At 43.2% G+C, this 20,982-nt stretch overlaps 1 long non-coding RNA gene and 1 other non-coding gene across 4 annotated transcripts in view; one reads left to right on the forward strand and one right to left on the reverse strand.

Moving 5' to 3' along the window:
- LOC130276372 (uncharacterized) overlaps nt 1-20,982 on the reverse strand; it is an 85,337-nt gene that overhangs the window by 5,328 nt on the left and 59,027 nt on the right. The window lies entirely within an intron of this gene.
- LOC130277926 (U2 spliceosomal RNA) lies at nt 1,724-1,910 on the forward strand. The gene has a single exon (XR_008845639.1). It is a non-coding gene; the product is annotated as a U2 spliceosomal RNA (small nuclear RNA).

Consider the following 20,982-nt stretch of genomic DNA (forward strand, 5'->3'; position numbering starts at 1 on the left):
GACCTCCTATCCCATCCTCATATCCCGACCCATAATATGTGTACCAGTTATTGAAATATCTCTAGCCGTACGGAAGTTATGTGGGAACATACATTTCCCATTGATTTGCATTGGACTTTAAACAAAAACCCAGACCCTCACAAATGGGGATAGTTAAGGGTTAAATTAACTCTCCTATATTTTAAGTGGACATATAAATAACATGTGACCAAGTATTATCGAAATATCTCCAGCCGTTTGGAAGTTATGCAGTAACATATATTTCCCATTGACTTGTATGGGACTTTAAACATAAACCCCGCCCCTGGCAAATGGGGGTGAGTAAGGGTTAAATCACCTATCCTATGTATGTTGTTGATATATAAGTAACATGTGTGCCAAGTGTCATGTTAATATCTTTAGCCGTTTGGACGTGATGCTGGAACATACATACATACATACATACATACATACACACATACATACACACACACACACACACACACATTGAGTTTTATATATATATATATATATATATATATATATATATATATATATATATATATATTGGTCTCCAAACTGTTGCCCTTGAGCTGTTGTATAACTACAATGCCCACTGCATTAGACATACAGTAGAGTGGATCACTGCTCTAGACAAAGATTGTATTAGTCTAATGGGAAAAAATCACATACATGACAGGTAATAACAAGGTCTCTTTCAAGACATTTTCTGTGTTTCCTGTTTTTCTTATCTTTGGATGAGCAGCCCTTTGTAACAGGCTTCTACCATATAACGCTGTTAAATGTGACCCAAATAGAGACTATCAATGACTTAACTGAGATACCATATGAAATGCTTTTCTTCAGAAGATTCTTCAGTAGGTCGTACTTGAAATTCAACCATAGGGGATCTACGCTTATCACTGGCTTTAATGTATCGGCCTTAAAATATTAATTTGCTTTTCTTATAGTGCAGAACAGAGTGTAGAGCTTCCAAAAATAACATCATGCAATCGTCCAGGCCTATTATATAGCTCAGCTACAAAACAAACCATCATCATATTCTACATGTACTGACAATAGCTATTATGGTAATCCAAAAAAAGTGTGCACTGACTAAAATAATGCAATTACAGGGCAACCACCCGGCTGTAAACCTGGTACAGTTGTTAGGGTTTCCAGTTCTCCTAAGGGCTTGATGAGAAATGTTTTCTGGTTTTAAACATTTCTAACAATTAATACCTTTTAAAGGGTTCACTGCTGGTAGTCACTGTACTCTTTATAACAAGTAAATAACATGCAAGTTATCTGAAATAATTGTGATCATATTGACTTGTGATCATGTTTCCAAACATGATGTCTGTAACAAAATGGCTTTTGTCAAGTTAAAGGGGTCATCCGACAGGAGGAGTGGGGTTCCTAACTATGCCCATGGTGTGGCATATAAAAAAAATATAAGCCTCTACTTACCTCCAACACTCCCATGGTGCCTCTGGTGTCCTGTATTGGCCCCCTGATGCTGGCCACAGCGATGTCCCACCTTGGCACCATGGAACATTGGGCCCGGGTGCACCCCAGGTCAAACAGCTTTTGTGCCTTAGTTTCAGTCTCAATGCTTTTATAACAATGATAAAGCAGTATTGTGGGTAAAAGCTTAGGGAGGCTTGACCTCATGGGTGGTGGAAACCTAAACAAGGTTCCTAAAATTTATGGTGGAACCATTCTAGCAGTAATGGGACTTAGTACTGCTTCTCGGCCTTTTGGCTAAGATCAAGTGTAGTATCTGTTCTTATCAGTTCCATGCCGGTGGCAGGCGACGCCGGTGTGGAGTTGGTGAGGATGGGTGCTGCATGGTAGGGGGCAGGTGTAGCAGGGCGTTGTGGGGCTTTTTCTGAGAAATCAGCTCGACGGTTGCCCCGATGTGACCTACTTCCTCCGGGTCTCACCATGAGGCTGAGAGGGTCTAGAGCCGAGGTTCTTTAGTGCCTCTGGGAGTGGTGACCCCGAGGTGCCGAAACTCACTGGGAGTATTGGCTCACTGAGTGGAAGCACGGGCACCATGAACTCTTCACCTTGTGGCACTCACCTCTTGATTCCAGGCCTTCTGGCTAGGATCAGAGAAATTTTTAAAGATCCGGCCGGATGTCCGGGCAGTATATCTGCACACATTCACTTATTTATTTATTTCTTTTTTTGTCACTGTGTCACTTTTTACATGTTGTGTGTTCACAGGATTGTTAGGATGCGGTAGCCCTTCTGGGTGTCCCTCCTAGCGGTCTAGGGGAGGTGTGTGTGGCCATCAGGTTCCTCACCTCCCTGCAAAAACCCTGGGTACTCCTGCATGGGCAGGGTACCGACCGTTATCGGCTCTGAGGGCAGATACCTTGGCTAACGCCAAGGGGGATGCCGGGAGCATTTGTGGTCCCTTAGTAGCTTTGGCGAAAAGGGACATCGAACCTGGAACCTTGCAGGTACCTTTTGGTCTGGAGGGCGAAGGGTAAGGTTTTTGGGGGGGCCTCTCTCCTATTGGAGAAGGGCTTGCGATAGACTGCATCCTTTGTGCACTTTTTTTTGTGTAACACGTTTGCACTTTTTCTTGCACTTTGGACGATTCAAGAGCACGTTCCTCGGCTCTTAGATAAGAAAAATAAAAAAATTAATGGGACTTAGTACCTTCTGGATTTACAGACATAAAGATAAAGTTGAGTGAAGGACAAAAATGCTGTAAACTATTATCACATTGTTTTATTTATTAGAAGACTTGCGTAAATTGTTAACTCTATTCAGTTTTTCTTATTGGTTTTGTGAGATTCCTGACAATTTATTTTTTATTTTTCTTATTATATTATATCTGGTGCATAGCTACATGTGTTAAAATGGCATAGCTCTGCAGCTTATAACAGGCCATTCCTGCTATCCTGTTTTTGCTAAGTGAAGTCTAACAGCTGCTGTAATTTTAAAGGCTCCACTGAGAATGCCTACTGAGATCAAGAAACCAAACACCCCTGTTAGTGTCCTGGTGATAGAAACCTCCCTCAATTATTCATTGCCCATTTGGCTGAAATGTCCTGAAACAACCAGCCTGCCTGAGACATTTGATGAGCAGTCGTAAGCAAAAAGAGAAGAAAAAAAACAGAAGCCATATACAATGTGCGTCCCCATGGTCGTACAGTCTAAAGTTTTTAGAGAATGTAGATTACTTAATTTTTATTCAGTTTTATGCTGATATAGAGCTACATGAAGATATGAAAGGAATGTTTTGCAGGAGTTCTGCACCTCCCCAATCCCAAGAAAAAAAAGTAAACTTCTTTACACCGTGTGTCTGTCTTGATGAAATAATATGAGCTGAAGACTGAAATGTGTAGTGTCAAGTTTTACAACTGGAAAGCTAAAAAAAATCCACCAGACACACGTGCTATATTACCACTGAAAGCCAACGCCAGGTTACACCATGACAGATAGCTCTGTATCTTAATAAAAACAGACTTTATACTAGATATAAATTGGATAACTTATTTTAGTATAAGTTGGGTATAAATTGAATGACAAGATGACTGGCTGAAGCTAGTAGAGATGAGCAAACTTCCAGTAATTTGATCTGTCACGAACTTCTCGGCTCTGCAGTTGCTGACTTGAGCCTGCATAAATGAGTTCAGCTTTCAGGTGCTCCGGTGGGCTGGAAAAGGTGGATACAGTCCTAGGAGAGAGTCTCCAGCCACCGGAGCACCTGAAAGCTGAACTAATCTATGCAGGATAAAGTCAGCAAACGCCGAGCCGTGAGGTTTGTGACGAATCGAATCACTTCGCTCATCTCTAATGGCTAGGTTCACACTGCATGTAGCATTTGCTTCACTGTTTTATTCCATTCATTGTGTTTATTACAATGAGCCAACTACAATATTGTATACAGCATGAAACTCTGTTTGCAGCATTCATTTAACATATACCTTTATATTACATACAGTAAAACCTCTATGAGAAGACCACCCAAAATTGCATTGAAAAGTGTTTTTATTTTATTTAAAAAATGGTGGACTGAAAATCAGTCACAAAACGTCTCATCTGGATAAGGGGTGATCTTCTCAAACAGATGGTCTATGTTAAACACAAACTCAGTGTAAACTTAGCCTAGGTAGTTGTTAGGATTCGGCAGGCTGGAGGTGGATCCTCTGTGTCAGCGAGGGATTGGCGTGGACCGTGTCGGTGGACCGGTTTTAGGTTGCTACTGGTTTTCACCAGAGCCCGCCGCAAAGCGGGATGGTCTTGCTGTGGAGGTAGCAACCAGGTCGTATCCACCGGCAACGGCTCAACCTCGCTGACTGCTGAGAAGGCGTGGGACAGAAGGACTAGGCAGAGGCAAGGTCAGACATAGCAGAAGGTCGGGGCAGGCGGCAAGGTTAATAGCAATAGCAGAAGGTCTGGAAACACAGGCTTTGGACAACACTAAACGCTTTCTCTGGCACAAGGCAACAAGATCCGGCAAGGAAGGAAAGGGGAAGTGAGGTATATGGACAGGGAGCAGGTGGAAGCTAATTAGACTGATTGGGCCAGGCACCAATCACTGGTGCACTGGCCCTTTAAATCTTAGAGAGCTGGCGCGCGCGCCCTAGAGAGTGGAGCCGCACGCGCCAGAACATGACAGCCGGGGACCGGGACGGGTAAGTGGCTTGGGATGCGATTCGCGAGCGGGCGCGTCCCGCTATGCGAATCGCATCCCCCATCGTGAATGTCAGTGTAGCGCTCGCGGTAAGCGGGTCTGACCGGGGCGCTGCAGAGAGAACGCCGCGAGCGCTCCGGGGAGGAGCAGGGACCTGGAGCGCTCGGCGTAACAGTACACCCCCCTTAGGTCTCCCCCTCTTTTTGTCTCCTTGTCCCTTCAAAAGAGACGAGAACATAGGGGACGCCTCTTGAGTCTCCTTCTGGAACAAAAAGAAGTCCTGGGTAGCTACACCAGTGGCAGGTAGTTCAGAAGGAATGGGAATGGGGAGGGGGGGCAGAGAGTGAAGCATGTCACAGGGCAGAGTGTCACCAGGACGGGGGCTATGAGGAGGCACGGCACAGTCCTGATAGGCCTTGGGAAGACCAGGCACAGGAGGAGACACTGAGGCCCGACAGACGGGACTGGGAGCAGACGTGAGGCATTTCTTGGGGCAAGCAGGGCCCCAATTCTTGATCTCCCCGGTGGTCCAGTCAAGGGTGGGAGAATGATGCTGGAGCCATGGCAGACCGAGGAGGAATTCAGAGGTGCAGTCGGGCAGGACGAAAAATTAAATTTTCTCGTGATGCAGTCCAATGCTCATAAGCAAGGGCTCTGTGCGGTAACACACAGTGCAGTCCAACTTCACTCCGTTGACCGAAGAAATGTAGAGCGGCTTGATGAGAAGGGTCACCGGGATGCAGAAGCTATTCACCAAAGAGGCCAGAATAACATTTCCAGAAGAACCAGAGTCCAAGAAGGCCACGGCTGAGAAGGAGGAGTTGGCAGAAGGAGAAATCCGCACGGGCACAGTGAGACGTGGAGAAGCAGACTTCGTACCAAGAGACGCCACACCCACGTGAGCTGGGTGCGTGCGTTTCCCAGACGTGGAAGACGAATAGGGCAATCCACCAAGAAATGTTCGGTACTAGCGCAGTACAGACATAAATTTTTATCCCTACGGCGAGTCCTCTCTTCATGGGTCAGACGAGACCGATCCACTTGCATAGCCTCCTCAGCGGGAGGCACAGGGGTAGATTGCAAAGGATGCTGTGAGAGAGGTGCCCAGAGATCAAGGTCTTTTTCCTGGCAGAGCTCCTGGTGTCTTTCAGAAAAACGCATGTCAATGCGGGTGGCCAAATGGATAAGTTCTTGCAGGTTGGCAGGAATCTCTCGTGCGGCCAGCACATCCTTGATGTTACTGCATAGGCCTTTTTTAAAGGTCGCGCACAGGGCCTCGTTATTCCAAGATAATTCGGAGGCGAGAGTACGAAATTGGATGGCGTACTCGCCTACTGAAGAATTACCCTGGACCAGGTTCAGCAGGGGAGTCTCGGCAGAAGATGCTCGGGCTGGTTCCTCGAAGACACTACGGACTTCTGCGAAGAAGGACTGGACTGTGGCTGTGGCAGGATCATTGCGGTCCTAGAGCGGTGTGGCCCAAGACAAGGCCTTTCCAGACAGAAGACTCACTACGAACGCCACCTTAGACCGTTCTGTAGGAAATTGGTCTAGAGTCCCCATCAAATTTGTCCGGCAGGGACAAGCGGAGGCTAGGAGCGGCCACTCGCTGCGGAGGAGGTGGTTGCTGCTGTAGCAGTGGCAGAAGTTGCTGTAACATGGCGGTCAACTGCGACAGCTGCTGTCCTTGTTGGGCAATTTGCTGCGATTGCTGGGCGACCACCGTGGGTAGGTCAGCGAGACTTGGCAGCGGCACCTCAGCGGGATCCATGGCCGGATCTACTGTTAGGATTCGGCAGGCTTGAAGTGGATCCTCTGTGTCAGCGAGGGATTGGCGTGGACCGTGTCGGTGGACCGGTTCTAGGTTGCTACTGGTTTTCACCAGAGCCCGCCGCAAAGCGGGATGGTCTTGCTGCGGCGGTAGCAACCAGGTCGTATCCACCGGCAACGGCTCAACCTCGCTGACTGCTGAGAAGGCGTGGGACAGAAGGACTAGGCAGAGGCAAGGTCAGACGTAGCAGAAGGTCGGGGCAGGCGGCAAGGTTCGTAGTCAATAGCAATAGCAGAAGGTCTGGAAACACAGGCTTTGGACAACACTAAACGCTTTCTCTGGCACAAGGCAACAAGATCCGGCAAGGAAGGAAAGGGGAAGTGAGGTATATGGACAGGGAGCAGGTGGAAGCTAATTAGACTGATTGGGCCAGGCACCAATCACTGGTGCACTGGCCCTTTAAATCTTAGAGAGCTGGCGCGCGCCCTAGAGAGTGGAGCCGCGCGCGTCAGAACTAGACAGCCGGGGACCGGGACGGGTAAGTGGCTTGGGATGCGATTCGCGAGCGGGCGCATCCCGCTATGCGAATCGCATCCCCATCGTGAATGTCAGTGCAGCGCTCCCGGTCAGCGGGTCTGACCGGGGCGCTGCAGAGAGGAGAACCGCGAGCGCTCCAGGGAGGAGCAGGGACCCGGAGCGCTCGGTGTAACAGTAGTGTAGACAATAGAGATTGCTCTTATGTTTTCTCTAGCTAAATTTATTCACTGTATTTACATAGTGTAAATTTGCTATCATTTTTGGGCAATAAAAATATATTGAAGTACGCCATTGCTTCCTTTTTGTGAAATTATTGTTTGTCATGGCAAACAAAGGGTTGACAAGTAGGATGCTGTGTAACATGAGAATGGATTGTGTGGAGGCTGTACATTGTGAGTTGTATTTGCTGACGTACAGTACAGACCAAAGGTTGGGACACACCTTCTCATTCAGAGTTTTCTTTATTTTCATGACTATGGAAATTGTAGATTCACATTGAAGGCATCAAAACTATGAATTAATACATGTGGAATTATATACATAACAAAAAAGTGTGAAACAACTGAAAATATGTCATATTCTGGGTTCTTCAAAGTAGCCACCTTTTGCTTTGATTACTGCTTTGCACACTCTTGGCATTCTTGGGGATTTATTCAAAAATTGAAGGCATACTGAACCAGCATGGCTACCACATCATCTTGCAGCGGCATGCTATTCCATCTGGTTTGCGTTTAGTTGGACCATCATTTATTTTTCAACAGGACAATGACCCCAAACACACCTCCAGGCTGTGTAAGGGCTATTTGACCAAGAAGGAGAGTGATGGGGTGCTGCGCCAAATGACCTGGCCTCCACAGTCACCGGACCTGAACCCAATCGAGATGATTTGGGGTGAGCTGGACCGCAGAGTGAAGGCAAAAAGGGCCAACAAGTGCTAAGCATCTCTGGGAACTCCTTCAAGACTGTTAGAAGACCATTTCAGGTGACTACCTCTTGAAGCTCATCAAGAGAATGCCAAGAGTGTGAAAAGCAGTAATTAAAGGTGGCTAGAACCTAGAATATGACATATTTTCACACTTGTTTGTTATGTCTATAATTCCACATGTGTTAATTCATAGTTTTGATGCCTTCAGTGTGAATCTTCATAGTCATATAGTCATGAAAATAAAGAAAACTGAATGAGAAGGTGTGTCCAAACTTTTGGTCTGTACTGTAGTTGTGGTGGCCCAGTACGGGAAGTGTTACCTCGTACCCTTGCTGCCCTTGTAGCTGCTCCCCCCCCCCCCCCCCTGTACATATATATGTTCTGCATTGTAATGTATTATAAAATGTCTTTTTGCTTTAAGAGTTGTACCATGTGATATGTCATGTGATTGTTACCCAGGAGGTATCAGTGACCAGGTGACCCCAAGAGTGACCTATGGGCTCCCTGCAAGTCTCCCCCATATAAGCCCTCGGTGGAGCTAGCTCTCTCTCTTTGGAGATAAGTCTTTTCTGAGGTCAGTCAGGCCTAGTGTGTTTCCAGAGTGTTGGAGTCCTCAAAGTCAAGTCCTGCAGCCACCATCAAATGCAAGTAAGCTACAGTCTTAGCTTTGTCAGTCTTCAGTCAAGTCAGTCCCTGTCATCTGTCAAGTCAGCATGGCCTGCATTACACTGGTCACCTCCGTGGGCCCTGGCGGAACTGTATAGACTTTACCATCTGCCTACCATCAGTAAAGCTACCGTTATCCGTAACTTGGTGTCGGAGCCATTATTACCCCCGTGCCTAGGAGGGGATCTAATAGTATACCTTCGGGTGGTAATGAGGATAAATCACACCCTGGTTTCACGAATACAAGGGGTTAATGCCATCTGCCCCTAGGATAATTCCATCTGCCCTGCATCACACTCTGTTACTACATTGTCATACCGATAGATTACAGACGTGGCGCTCAACAGTACATTCTCAGGTGACACTGTGATGGTGAGTCATGAAGCCTGGAGAAGGAATCCCAAGGTAAAAGCTGATGTAATCTTACTACAGCTCACATGCACCAGATGACTTGTCAAGATTTCTGCTTTTAGAATTGTTTTTGTCAGGAAATTATTATTTTTTTATTTTATTTAGATTTTGCAATTCTAGATGGAACTTTGTAAACTTTATATATGCAAGACACTTAGAGTTTTAAATATACAAAAAGTTAAGTAATAGGAATGTATATAATGTAGCCTGGTTCCCTCTCCTTTGCTGACAACAGTACTTTCTTGGGATCCCTGACAGGTAACCAAGAGTATTTAGCAGGCACTTGTGCTCACTTACAATAAGCAGGAGCCACAAGCAGACTATCTTCGAATTCATTAAAAGGAACGTGTAAGTTGTTTCATGCTGGCCAAACCACAAACAGCATAAAACATGCACAAGCCTCCTTTCTACAGTTCACTGTAGGCTGGTTTCACACAGCGTTTTTTGCTGTAATTCCCAGATATACGTCAGAATTCTGTCAAAAAAGGGATGCTGACGTGTACTGAAGCACATATTAGGGGTTCTATTCACTTTAATGGCCTGAATCTAGTCAGCTACTGACTACGTTCAGGCCACTTCCCTCGTGCACACATTTATTTTGCTGTACTCAATTGCTTGTTGTGTTGTACTGTTGAGTACAGCAAAATAAACAAAAAAGCGTGGAAAAGTAGTCACTATTTGGCCATGTCTGGGCCACTAAAGTCAGTGGGCCCCATGCCAGTACATGTAGGGCCGCCGTCAAGGGGGGAGGGGTACAACCAATACCCCAGTAAGGGGCCCAAGCCCTCGCTGCACCCCCCTGCAGTTTAAACAGCAGTCTCCTGCTTCTGTTGTGTCCCGTTGCCGAACCTAGTTCTGTACCATCCTTAAGTCCCCTCAGGAAGAGTGCCTTAGGTCCACAGGGCTCTCCTGCAGGGCTTCCCCCAGATCAAGTGTATTGTATAAATGCCATGTGTATTTATTATGTTATTTTAATGTGGTTGTTCATATGTATAAAATTGTACAAAGTGTATAGAGTGTTGGTCATGGGACCTGCATTCATGTGACATACCCAGAGTTCCAAGGGCACAGGTTCCCCAAGCAACTAGCAACCAATGGGCTTTAGTCCAGCCCCCTAGTATATAAGGGGCTGTAGTCTCTTAATTCTCTCTCTTAGTTCCTGGCATTGAAGAAAGCATAAAGTCCTGTATACTACAAATTCATCTCATCTAGGCCAAAGCCTAAAGACCAGCAGGCACTTCTAAACCGTGAATTACAAATATCTCTGCAAATCAAATGACTACTACTCAGCTAAAGATATATATATATATATATATATATATATATATATATATATATATATTAGTAGCACAGAGGCCTGCTGCATTTTCACGATAACTACAAGTCCAAGCAAGCCTGCGAGGTTCACTGTGTCCCGGTTGCCTCTGAGGAAACTGCATTGTTGTAAAGACTGTTTCCTGCATATTGCAAGTAAAAGTTCTAGTTACTTCAAAACCCTTGCTGTGGACATCCCTTCATTGTATGCCGGTTTTAGGCTGGTTGTCGGCGGTCCCTATATCGAAACAACCACATCCTGTCGTCATAAACACTAAGGGGTTAACAGCATCTTGCCCCCAGAGTTAATACCACCAGACCCTGCTACATCCATTGCAACACCCCGTGGTCACCACACCTCTGAACTTACAGTACGTAAATAGCAAATATAATGTACGTACAGCATGCAGTCTTGTATGTACTCCTGTATGTACTTGACACAAATAGTGTACCTAATGTATGTACAGATCACAGCAGTCTTCTACTCCTGTACATACACTACTCAAATAGCGTATGTAATGTACATATAGGAGATTAGTACGCTGCAGGCTGCATAATGACGTCATATTATCATGTGGCCTGCCAGAAAAGTCCTGCATCACTTTGTAGGATCCTGAGAGCCTGGCCTTTTTGCAGGATCAAATGCTTTAGAATGCGTAGCTCAGACAACCGTGAAAAATGAACGAGGTTAACTGGATACCTCTCACCCAAAAGAGGAAGCAGGGATACAATCAACAAAGAAAAAACAGTTTTCCAGTCCTCAGTACATTCACTCTCAATTAGAATGATATGGTATCTGTCTGGTATCAACAAGAACAAAAAATGGATAGATATTTTAAATGGAAATTTATTAATATAAAGCTCAATTGGTAAGTATACGAATGTTAATTAAAATAGAATAAAAAATAGAAATTAATACTGTGCCTTACATATGGCCCTATATGGGCACTATTAAAAGATTAAAAACGGATGCCACAGAATTCAAAAAGTACAAGATCAATACATATGACCACTGGCTAGTCTATAACCATTTTACCAATCCTTCACAGATTTTACAGAAGTCTTTGGAAGAGGTACAGAAGATGGACAGGGCGATGGACAGGGCTTTTTTGAGGGAGTGAGACGTAGCTCGGACATGGAAGAGATGCAACCTAAAATTGTTCTACCATTCAATAGGGACTATAAAAAAGTAGAACACATAATTACTAAATATTGGCACTTAGCACAAGGAGACAAAATTTTGGGTAGGTCACTTCCACCGAGACCCCAGATAGTGTACACTAGGGCCCCAAATCTGGGGATTACCGTAGCATCATCCGTTAAGAAGCCAATCAGCCAAACGAAATCATCTACATGGCTGACTACAAAAGGCTTCTTCCGATGCGGTTCCTGCCTCATTTGCCATCTCCTGGGAGGCCCAAAAAAAGTACAGGAGATTTGTTCCACAGCTAATAAATTTATATGGAAAATCCCCCACTTGATAACATGTAACACGAAAGGAGTTATTTATGTATTGCAGTGTGGTTGACAAAAACAATACATCGGCAGGACCAAGAGACCCCTTAAAACCAGAATTGCAGAGCACGTCTCTAACATCAAAAAGGGTTGCCCGAAACAATCCCGTTCACAACATTCTGCCCAATTCCACAATAGGGACCCCGCCAGCCTATCATTTGTAGTTATCCAAACAGTCAGTCATGACTGTCGAGGGGGAAGTTTTTTAATAAGGATGTCCAAGGCCGAGAGCCAAAAGATTTTTGAATTTGACAGCCTAGAGCCTAAGGGCTTAAACTCAAGTTTAGAATTATTTGGGTTTCTGTAGACAGTATGGACCTGGTCGTGATGCGCTTCTCTTACAGCGCGTCACCACCCGATGCCCTACGTCTGCAGAATTATCACCCTGGTTCTACTTCTCTTTTATATTTGCAGTTTAATATTAGATTAGGATTTAGTGCGAATTCCTGCTAAACTATTATTCATTTATCCAAAACCAATATGTATTATTGTTTTTGTATTTGTTTATTCTCTATACATTCATTTTATTTAGTCGTTATCATTATGTCTATTCCTATTTTTATATATCTATATTTTTATTTGTGTTAATATCATTATTGTCTACATCTATATCTATTCCCATTTTGTCTATACTATTTTATTTATTTTTTTTTCATTTTTATTTCTATTTCACACTACTGTATTGTTATTTATACCTACTTCTAAAATAATCCTATGCTATCCATATACCGTACCTCCTATTTAGTAACATACATTATAATAGATAATTGTTAGACCATAGATATTTTGAAAACATGATTTACACAAAACTCTGTCTGAACACAGTTAGAGTATATATTAATCCATTTAGGATCTTATGGTGGAAATACATTTGAGTAATCCATTTCTGGATTTTGGAGTCTCTGGATTGTCCAATTAAGTTCCAATGGAGATGACTATATATAAGGCCAGTCACCTCACTATTGTGATACACACCACTGAAGAAGGGGTGCTAATCTATTATACCCCGAAATGCGTTTGGTGACATTTTTGGTGATATTTTATTGACCGGATCCCACTGAACTCAGTTCACACTGAGCATCTTACATTATTGCGTTTTCCTCAATACACTATGAGGCTGTGTATTTAACACCACTAGAAAGAGGAAAGTAAGCCGGATTTCTATCCAGGACATATACAAGTCTACAAGTTTGCGGACACACTCTATAGAACTTAAGGACTTTCTTATCCACAAACCGGAGTGAGCGGACACATTATCAAAGAGTCAGCTGACGTGCCATTAGCTGACTGCTGACTTCAGACGCCACCGAGGAACACGCTGACCGGCCGAACATCGCCATCACGGGAGCTCGCTGGAAAGACGTGGCTGCACACCACCGCCCCAGCTATAGTGGGTGAAGTCAGCTAGACCCCAGGAGTGGTGAGTGGCACGAACGTGCCGACAGCTTCATCTCAGCTATAACACTGCATTCTGCTATCACACAGAGTGTGTACCATACGGTAAATTGATACAATATTGTACATCATCATTGACATTGTTTATAAATAATGCAAAAATCACAGTGGATACATCCGACACCTCTTAATTTTGGATACAAAAACTATTTATAAACACAGCACAAAAAGTACATGAATGTGGCCACAATTGTACATAGAACTATATATTAAGATCGCGATCTTGCCCTCTATAAGACATCAATACTCGGTTGCTATAGGATATTTCAGATAATTGGAATCTACATTTTTGAATTATTGGACCATTGCTTTTTATAGCTTTTTTTGTATTTTCATTACAGGTGTTTACACTGTAGGTTTATTTTATTATTTTTTAGGTTGTTTTTTCATTTCAGGTTGTTTCCTTATTCTAGGTTGTTTCTTCATTGCAGGTGACACAACTGATCCATATACTTAGATAGATAATTCTTTATTGTCCATTGTTCATTATACATTGACTCGGTATATACCTCACTATATATTACAGCATTTCTGAAGGAGGGCTATATGTTGAATAATGGTTATAGAGTAGCCACTGGTCATATGTATTGATCTTGTACTTTTTGAATTCTGTGGCATCCGTTTTTAATCTTTTAATAGTGCCCATATAGGGCCATATTAATTTCTATTTTTTATTCTATTTTTATTAACATTCGTATACTTACCAATTGAGCTTTATATTAATAAATTTCCATTTATAATATCTATCCATTTTCTTTTCTTGTTGATACCAGACAGATACCATATAACTCTAATTGAGAGTGAATGCACTGAGGACTAGAAAACAGTTTTTTCTTTTTTGCAGGATCAGTAGAAAGGTGAGTGTGATTTTTTTGAGTATTACCTATTTGGGGCACTACCTACCTGGGGGCATAACCTACCTTGGGGCACTACCTACTGGGGGCACTATTCACTAGGGGCACTACCTACCTGAGGGCATTACCTACTACCTTCTGGAGGCATTACCTACTATGGGGGGCATTATTTTGGGCACTGAGGGTAGGGGGCAGGTGAGAAATATGCTGAAAAAATGTGAAGCATAATGCGTTTGTTGCCTGGAAAATTTTGTGGAGACGAGACATAGTTGGAAGAAGACTTCATGACAGTCTGAGCAAGACAGAGAAGAAGAGGGAATATAATTACTTTAAGAAGACGCCTCCTGTGAGTCAGTAGATGTAACTGCACTGTAATCACTTACACAGTGTGCAGGCTTGGGTCATTACATGGGCTTTGCATGGGGACATATAGGTCTATGTTCAGTGTTTTTTATACAGTCACTATGGGGTGGTAATGGTAGTAGTCTTGGTGTGGTGGTATTATTCTCCTTGTTTACTAGTATTATTGGTAATATTGGTTTCAGTATACAGGACTTGATCAGTAACAGTATGATGGTATTATGTATGGTGATAATAGTTCCTAGATAAAGTATTTTAAAAAAACTAGTACATGTAAAAAAACACTTGCCAATACCCAATTAGGTTTTACTTTGAATGCCTTGGAAAAGGAATAAAAAAAAGTGTAAAAAATGCAATCATGTCTTGAAATTAGATCTGTAACAAGACCATTACAAAAAGGGTTCACTATAAAAATTCCTTTATGAAATGCTATAATAAGCTACAAAATTTATATATAGCCTGTCTGCCTTTATGCAGATCCATCACAGTCATCACATGTCAGCTCCGTAGTCCTCTTAACGTAAGGGAACTTCCCAAATGTACAAGTCAATGCCTGTCCTGGGACCTGCCAGGTTTCGCTTGAGAACTGACAGTTTAGTAAGCGGAACATGTGGAAACTATGGCTGAGATGAATTATAACCATTATAGAGGGAATTTCTGCTTTACATCAGACGGCGTGTAGTCTTTGCTTGTTACCGTTTTATGTAATAGAAAAACAGATTTGAGTACAATTTATTGCTATTAAGAGATATAATTATTGAATGAATGAATAGCCTGTACATGCAATCTTCTGAGAATAGTTATGAGGCTTTATATTGAGCGCTAACATAGTTGTAGATTATTGTATCATATTTCTGGATTTCTGGGTTGCTTAAAAATTATAATCTATGTGGCTATAACAAAAAAAAAATAGGCAAAACACGATGGCGCTGGAAAGAGGAAAACAGGCATAATTAATAGATGAGGAGCAAAAATCTACACAGATGACTTCAAAGGGAATAAAAAAAAACAGAAACAGATGACATCAGAGTGGGGTGTGTGTGTCAGTCAAAACCTGTTTTCTCTGATAATATATTATAGTTGGGTTTTTGTTGTTTCTGTATTTTATTATTTTATCTTTATCTTATTTATCTTATTTTACTGTTTGACATATGTGTCTCAAAACCAAGGTGTTTGCCTCATTTTGGTCAGTATATTTAACAATAACAGGAGAAAAATGTGCAAATCTTTCCATTATAGTTTTATTATAAATCCCAGTATAAAACTATAATGAAAAGATTTGCACAATTTTCTGTGTTTTGGACACACTCCTGTTATTGTTAAAATACTGACCAAAATGAGGCAAACACCTTGGTTTGAGACACATATGTTCTGGTTTTGGACCAAAATACCCAACTGAGGCTAAAGAAAAACAGCTTAAAGGGGTACTCCGCCCCTAGACATCTTATCCCCTATCCAAAGGATAGGGGATAAGATGTCTGATCGCGGGGGTCCCACAAAGCTCCCATCACATGACAGGTGTGAGATCGCAGGGGTTCCCAGTGGCGGGACCCCTGCGACCAGACATCTTATCCCCTATACTTTGGATAGGGGATAAAATGTCTAGGGACGGAGTACCCTTTTAAATAGCTGAACATAGCCTAACCAAGGTGTTTGCCTCATTTTGGTCAGTATATTTAACAATAACAGGAGAAAAATGTGCAAATCTTTCCATTATAGTTTTCTTATAAATCCCAGTATAAAACTATAATGAAAAGATTTGCACAATTTTCTTTGTTTTGGACACACTCCTGTTATTGTTAAAATACTGACCAAAATGAGGCAAACACCTTGGTTTTGAGACACATATGTTCTGGTTTTGGACCAAAATACCCAACTGAGGCTCAAGAAAAACAGCTTAAAGGGGTACTCCGCCCCTAGACATCTTATCCCCTATCCAAAGTTTGAAAAATTCCAAAAATTCATGAAAAATTTGAAAATGTAGCATTTTTCTAACTTTGAAGCTCTCTGCTTGTAACGAAAATGGACATACCAAACAATTGATATATTGATTCACATATACAATATGTCTACGTTATGTTTGCATCATAAAGTTGACATGTTTTGTTTTGTTTTTCACGAAAATTTCAAAATCAGAATTTTTCAGGGATCAGTTTAGTTTTGAAGTGAATATGAGCGTCTTTATGTTAGAAATACCCCATAAATGACGCCATTATGAAAACTGCACCCCTCAAAGTATTCAAAATGACATTCAGAAAGTTTGTTAACCCTTTAGGTGTCTCATAGGAATAGCAGCAAAGTGGAGGTGGAAATTCAAAATCTTAATTTTTTTACACTAACATGTTCTTGTAGAGCCATTTTTTTTTTCATTTTAACAAGGGGTAAAAGGAGAAAAAGCTCACCAAAATTTGTAACCTAATTTCTCTCGAGTAAGGAAGTGCCTCTAATGTAGATGTAAAGCGCTCTGCGGGTGCACTACAGGGCTCAGAAGGGAAGGAGCGACAATGGGATTTTGGAGAGTAAATTTTGCTGAAATGGTTTTTGGGGGGCATGTCGCATTTAGGAAGGCCCCATGGTGCCATAACAAAAAAAAAAAAAAAAACATGGCACACAATTTGGGAAACTACACCCCTCAAGGAATGTAACAAGGGGTACAGTGATCCTTAACACCCTACAGGTGATAGACAAACTTTTGTTAAAGTGGTACGTGAAAATAATTTTTTTTATTTTTTTTCACTAAAATGCTGGTGTTACCAAAAAGTTAGCATTTTTACAAGGGGTAGTAGGAGAAAAAAAGCCCCCAAAATTTGTAACACTATTTCTTCTGAGTATGGAAATGCCCCATATGTGAATGTAAAGTGTTCGGCGGGCACAATACAGGGCTCAGAGGAGAAGGAGCGCCATTGGGCTTTTGGAGAGGTGAATTTGGCTAGAATTTAAATCGGGGGCCATACGCATTTACAAAGCCCCCATGCTACCTGAACAGTGCCCCCCACATGTGACCCCCATTTTAAAAACTACACCCCTCAAAGAATGCAATAAGGGTTGCAGGAAGAATTTACACCCCACAGGTGTTTGATAGATCTTTGGAACATTGGAACAGTGAAATTTTTCATTTTCATGGACCACTGTTCCATAAATTGTCGGACTCCTGTGGGTGTAAAATGCTCACTGCACATTACATTCCTTGAGGGGTGTCGTTTCGAAAATGTGGTCACATGTGGGGGGGTCCACTGTTCTGGCACCATGGGGGCTTTGCAAACGCACATGGCCTTCAATTCCAGCCAAATTCTCTCTCCAAAAACCAAATTTTGCTCCTTCTCTTCTGAGCATTGTAGTACACTCACAGAGCACTTAACATCCACATAGGGGGTATTTCCGTACTCTGAAGAAATGGTGTAACAAATTTTTTTTCTCCTATTACCCCTTGTGAAAATGAAATATTTGGGGTAACATCAGCATGTTAGTGTAAAAATTTTAAATTTTTTTTACACTAACATGCTGGTGTGGCTGCCAACTTTTCCTTTTCATAAGGGGTAAAAGGAGAAAAAGTACGGAAATACCCCATATGTTGCACTAAACTCTTGCCTTAAAATACGACGGGGCTCTGGAGTGAGAGAGCGCCATGCGCATTTGAGGCCTAAATGAGGGATTTGCATGGGGTGGAACCGAATTGAAGGGTTACAATTGCCTCCGCCACCCAAAATACCCTACAGCAGTGTTTCCCAAACAGGGCGCCTGCAGCTGTTGCAAAACTCCCAGCATGTCTGGACAGTCAATGGCTGTCCGGTAATACAGGGAATTATTTTGCAACAGCTGGAGGCTCTGTTTTGGAAACAGTACCGTACGAGATGTTTTTCATTTTTATTGGGGGGGTTCACTGTGTAAGGGTGTATATGCAGTGTTTTACCCTTTATTTTGTGTAGTGTTTTCAGGGTACATTCAAACGGGCGGGGGTTTCCAGTTTTCCGCTGGGAGTTTCAGCTCTGGCGGAAAATTTTTCCGTATATCAAACTTGCAGCCGGAAACTCACTGTAAACCCCCACCCGTGTGAATGTACCCTGTACATTCACATGGGGGGGGGGGGGGCTCCAAACTCTGGACATCCAAATGTTGCAAAACTACAACTCCCAGCATGCCTAGACAATCCAGGAATGCTGGAAGATGTAGTTCTGCAACATTTGGGGGCCAGATGTTGCATAACTACAACTCCCAGCATGCCCAGACTGTCTAGGCAGGCTGGAAGTTTTAGTTTTGCAACATCTGGAGGTCCACAGTTTGGAGACCACTATACAGCCAAAGGCTGTCTGGGCATGCCGGGAGTTGTAGTTATGTAACTTCTAGAGGGCCAATTTGAACTCACCAGTGAACTCAGTGAGGCCCGCCCACACTGATCTCTGCCGCCGCAGCCCAACAGCCACTATCGCTGCCGCAGCCCGCTGGTCACAATCGCCATCTCCTCTTCATGTGACTGGCAGTGAAGCGCTGCAGCCCTCCGCCGCCATGTTCCCCGCTCTGCCCACCTATGGATGTCCGGCAGAGCGGGGAACATGGGAGAAGTGACTGTTAACCCCCGCCCTCCCCTGATCTTCTATTGGCCGGTCAGGTCCTGACCAGCCAATCGCAGGGATAGGAATGGGGTGGCACCCCTGCCACCTCACTCCTATCATTCAGGATGATCAGCCTGTCTCTGACAGCACTGATCACCCTTATTTTCCGGGCGATCGGGTCACCAGAGACCTGATAAGCCCGGAAAAACCGTGAATCGCGGCAATCACCGACAAGGGGGTGTCCTGGGTTGGCTGCTGATAAATATCATCAGTCATCCCATTCCGATCACCGCCCCATGTGCGGCAGTGACCGGAAACACCTAGGGCATACAGGTACACCCTTGGTCCTTAAGTACCAGGAAGCAAGGGTGTACCTGTACACCCTTGGTCCCCAATAGGTTAACTAGACTAACAAAAACAGAAGATACAGCAAAAACATGTTTACCTTTATTCACCATAAGGTGATTTTAGTACGTACCTGCCAGACAGTAATGGACATGCTTAGGAAGGATCTGTGCTTGTCTTGGGGTTGTGAGATTACCATAAAACTGTGGCTTTCTTTTTGTGAACCTTTACTACAAATCCCATAATTCCACTTTTCTCCCACACATCAGCTACCCCACCCATTGAACCACAAACGAGATGAGTTCCATGCAAAAGACCAGTGCTTTCTAACCAGGGTCCCTCCAGCTGTTGCAAATTCCCTGTGGTTGCTCCACCCATTGAAGCAGAACAGGCTCCCTGTCATCAACTGACTAGTGAGGTAGTGTCTCGTCCGCACCGCATCCTGGGAATATCTGAGACAGGAGATATTTTTGTATGCTGTTAAAAATGAACATCCAGGCCAAAGATCACATAAGCATGTGAGACCAGCCATCAGAGACAGGTAGAGACACTATATTATGAACTGCACTAACTTTACAGCCCCTGTAGCATAGTCAAATAAAAAATATCCTGGAATACCCTTTAAAAGAGTTTATCCTCTTTTCTAAAGTTATTTCCTATCCACAGCATAGGGGACAATTAGCTGATTCATTGGGTTTCCCCACTAATCACAATAACAAAAATCCTCCCCAGAATAGAGTGCACTGCGTATGCGTTGTCATGAAGATTGCTGAGTGCTGAGCTCGGTCAGTCCCATGCAGCAAGCAAAAAGCTATTTCTATTGGCTACTCTGTAGTAAACTGAGGATAACTATGCAAAAGACCTGGCTGTGGGAATAATGACTGAGCATGTGTGTCCACCAGCACTCAGCTCCTTAGGTAGATAGGCCCATTGATCAAATAAGTGCAAAATATACCGTGATTGATATGAAAGACTACCTCTAAAATAGTGCTCATGTAAACCACATATAATGAAATGTGAAATTTTTTCAAGGACAACAAAGATTTTCTGTACCACTGAGGATGGTGTAAAATAATTGTAATGGTCCTGTATTACCCTTAGGCCCTGTCAGGTTGAGACCCTCAGTGACCTGGGGGCTCCCCTGCAGTGTCTCCCCCTGTTGTTTCCAGAATGTTGTGTATACTGCTTTAATGTATAGACAGGATCCTAATGTATAGATAGAGCAGAGGACCTGTGAAAGGTTGTCTCAATGACCTGTGAGTTTGTCACGTTATGTTAAGCAGTCACATGATTTGTTGTCACATGTTTTCCCAGAGAGCACCAGCTTAACCTATGACCTGCAGCTTGACCAATGGGCTTAGTCTATTCCCCACTATATAAAGGGGCGGCCATTGCAATTTCTCTTCTCAAACCATCTGCTACTGAGCACAGCAAACACCAGAGATCTCTGTGCTAGTGATCAGATACCTGGAAGGCAACAAAGCTACAGTCATTCTAGTCAAAAGTCTATTGGGGAGATTTATCAAAACCTGTGCAGAGGAAAAGCTGCCCAGTTGCCCATAGCAACCAATCAGCTTTCTTCTTTCATTTTCATGAAGGCCTGTGAAAAATGAAAGAAGCAATCTGATTGGTTGCTATGGGCA

Source organism: Hyla sarda, chromosome 6 (genome assembly GCF_029499605.1).
Source record: "Hyla sarda isolate aHylSar1 chromosome 6, aHylSar1.hap1, whole genome shotgun sequence".
Lineage (NCBI taxonomy): Eukaryota > Metazoa > Chordata > Amphibia > Anura > Hylidae > Hyla > Hyla sarda.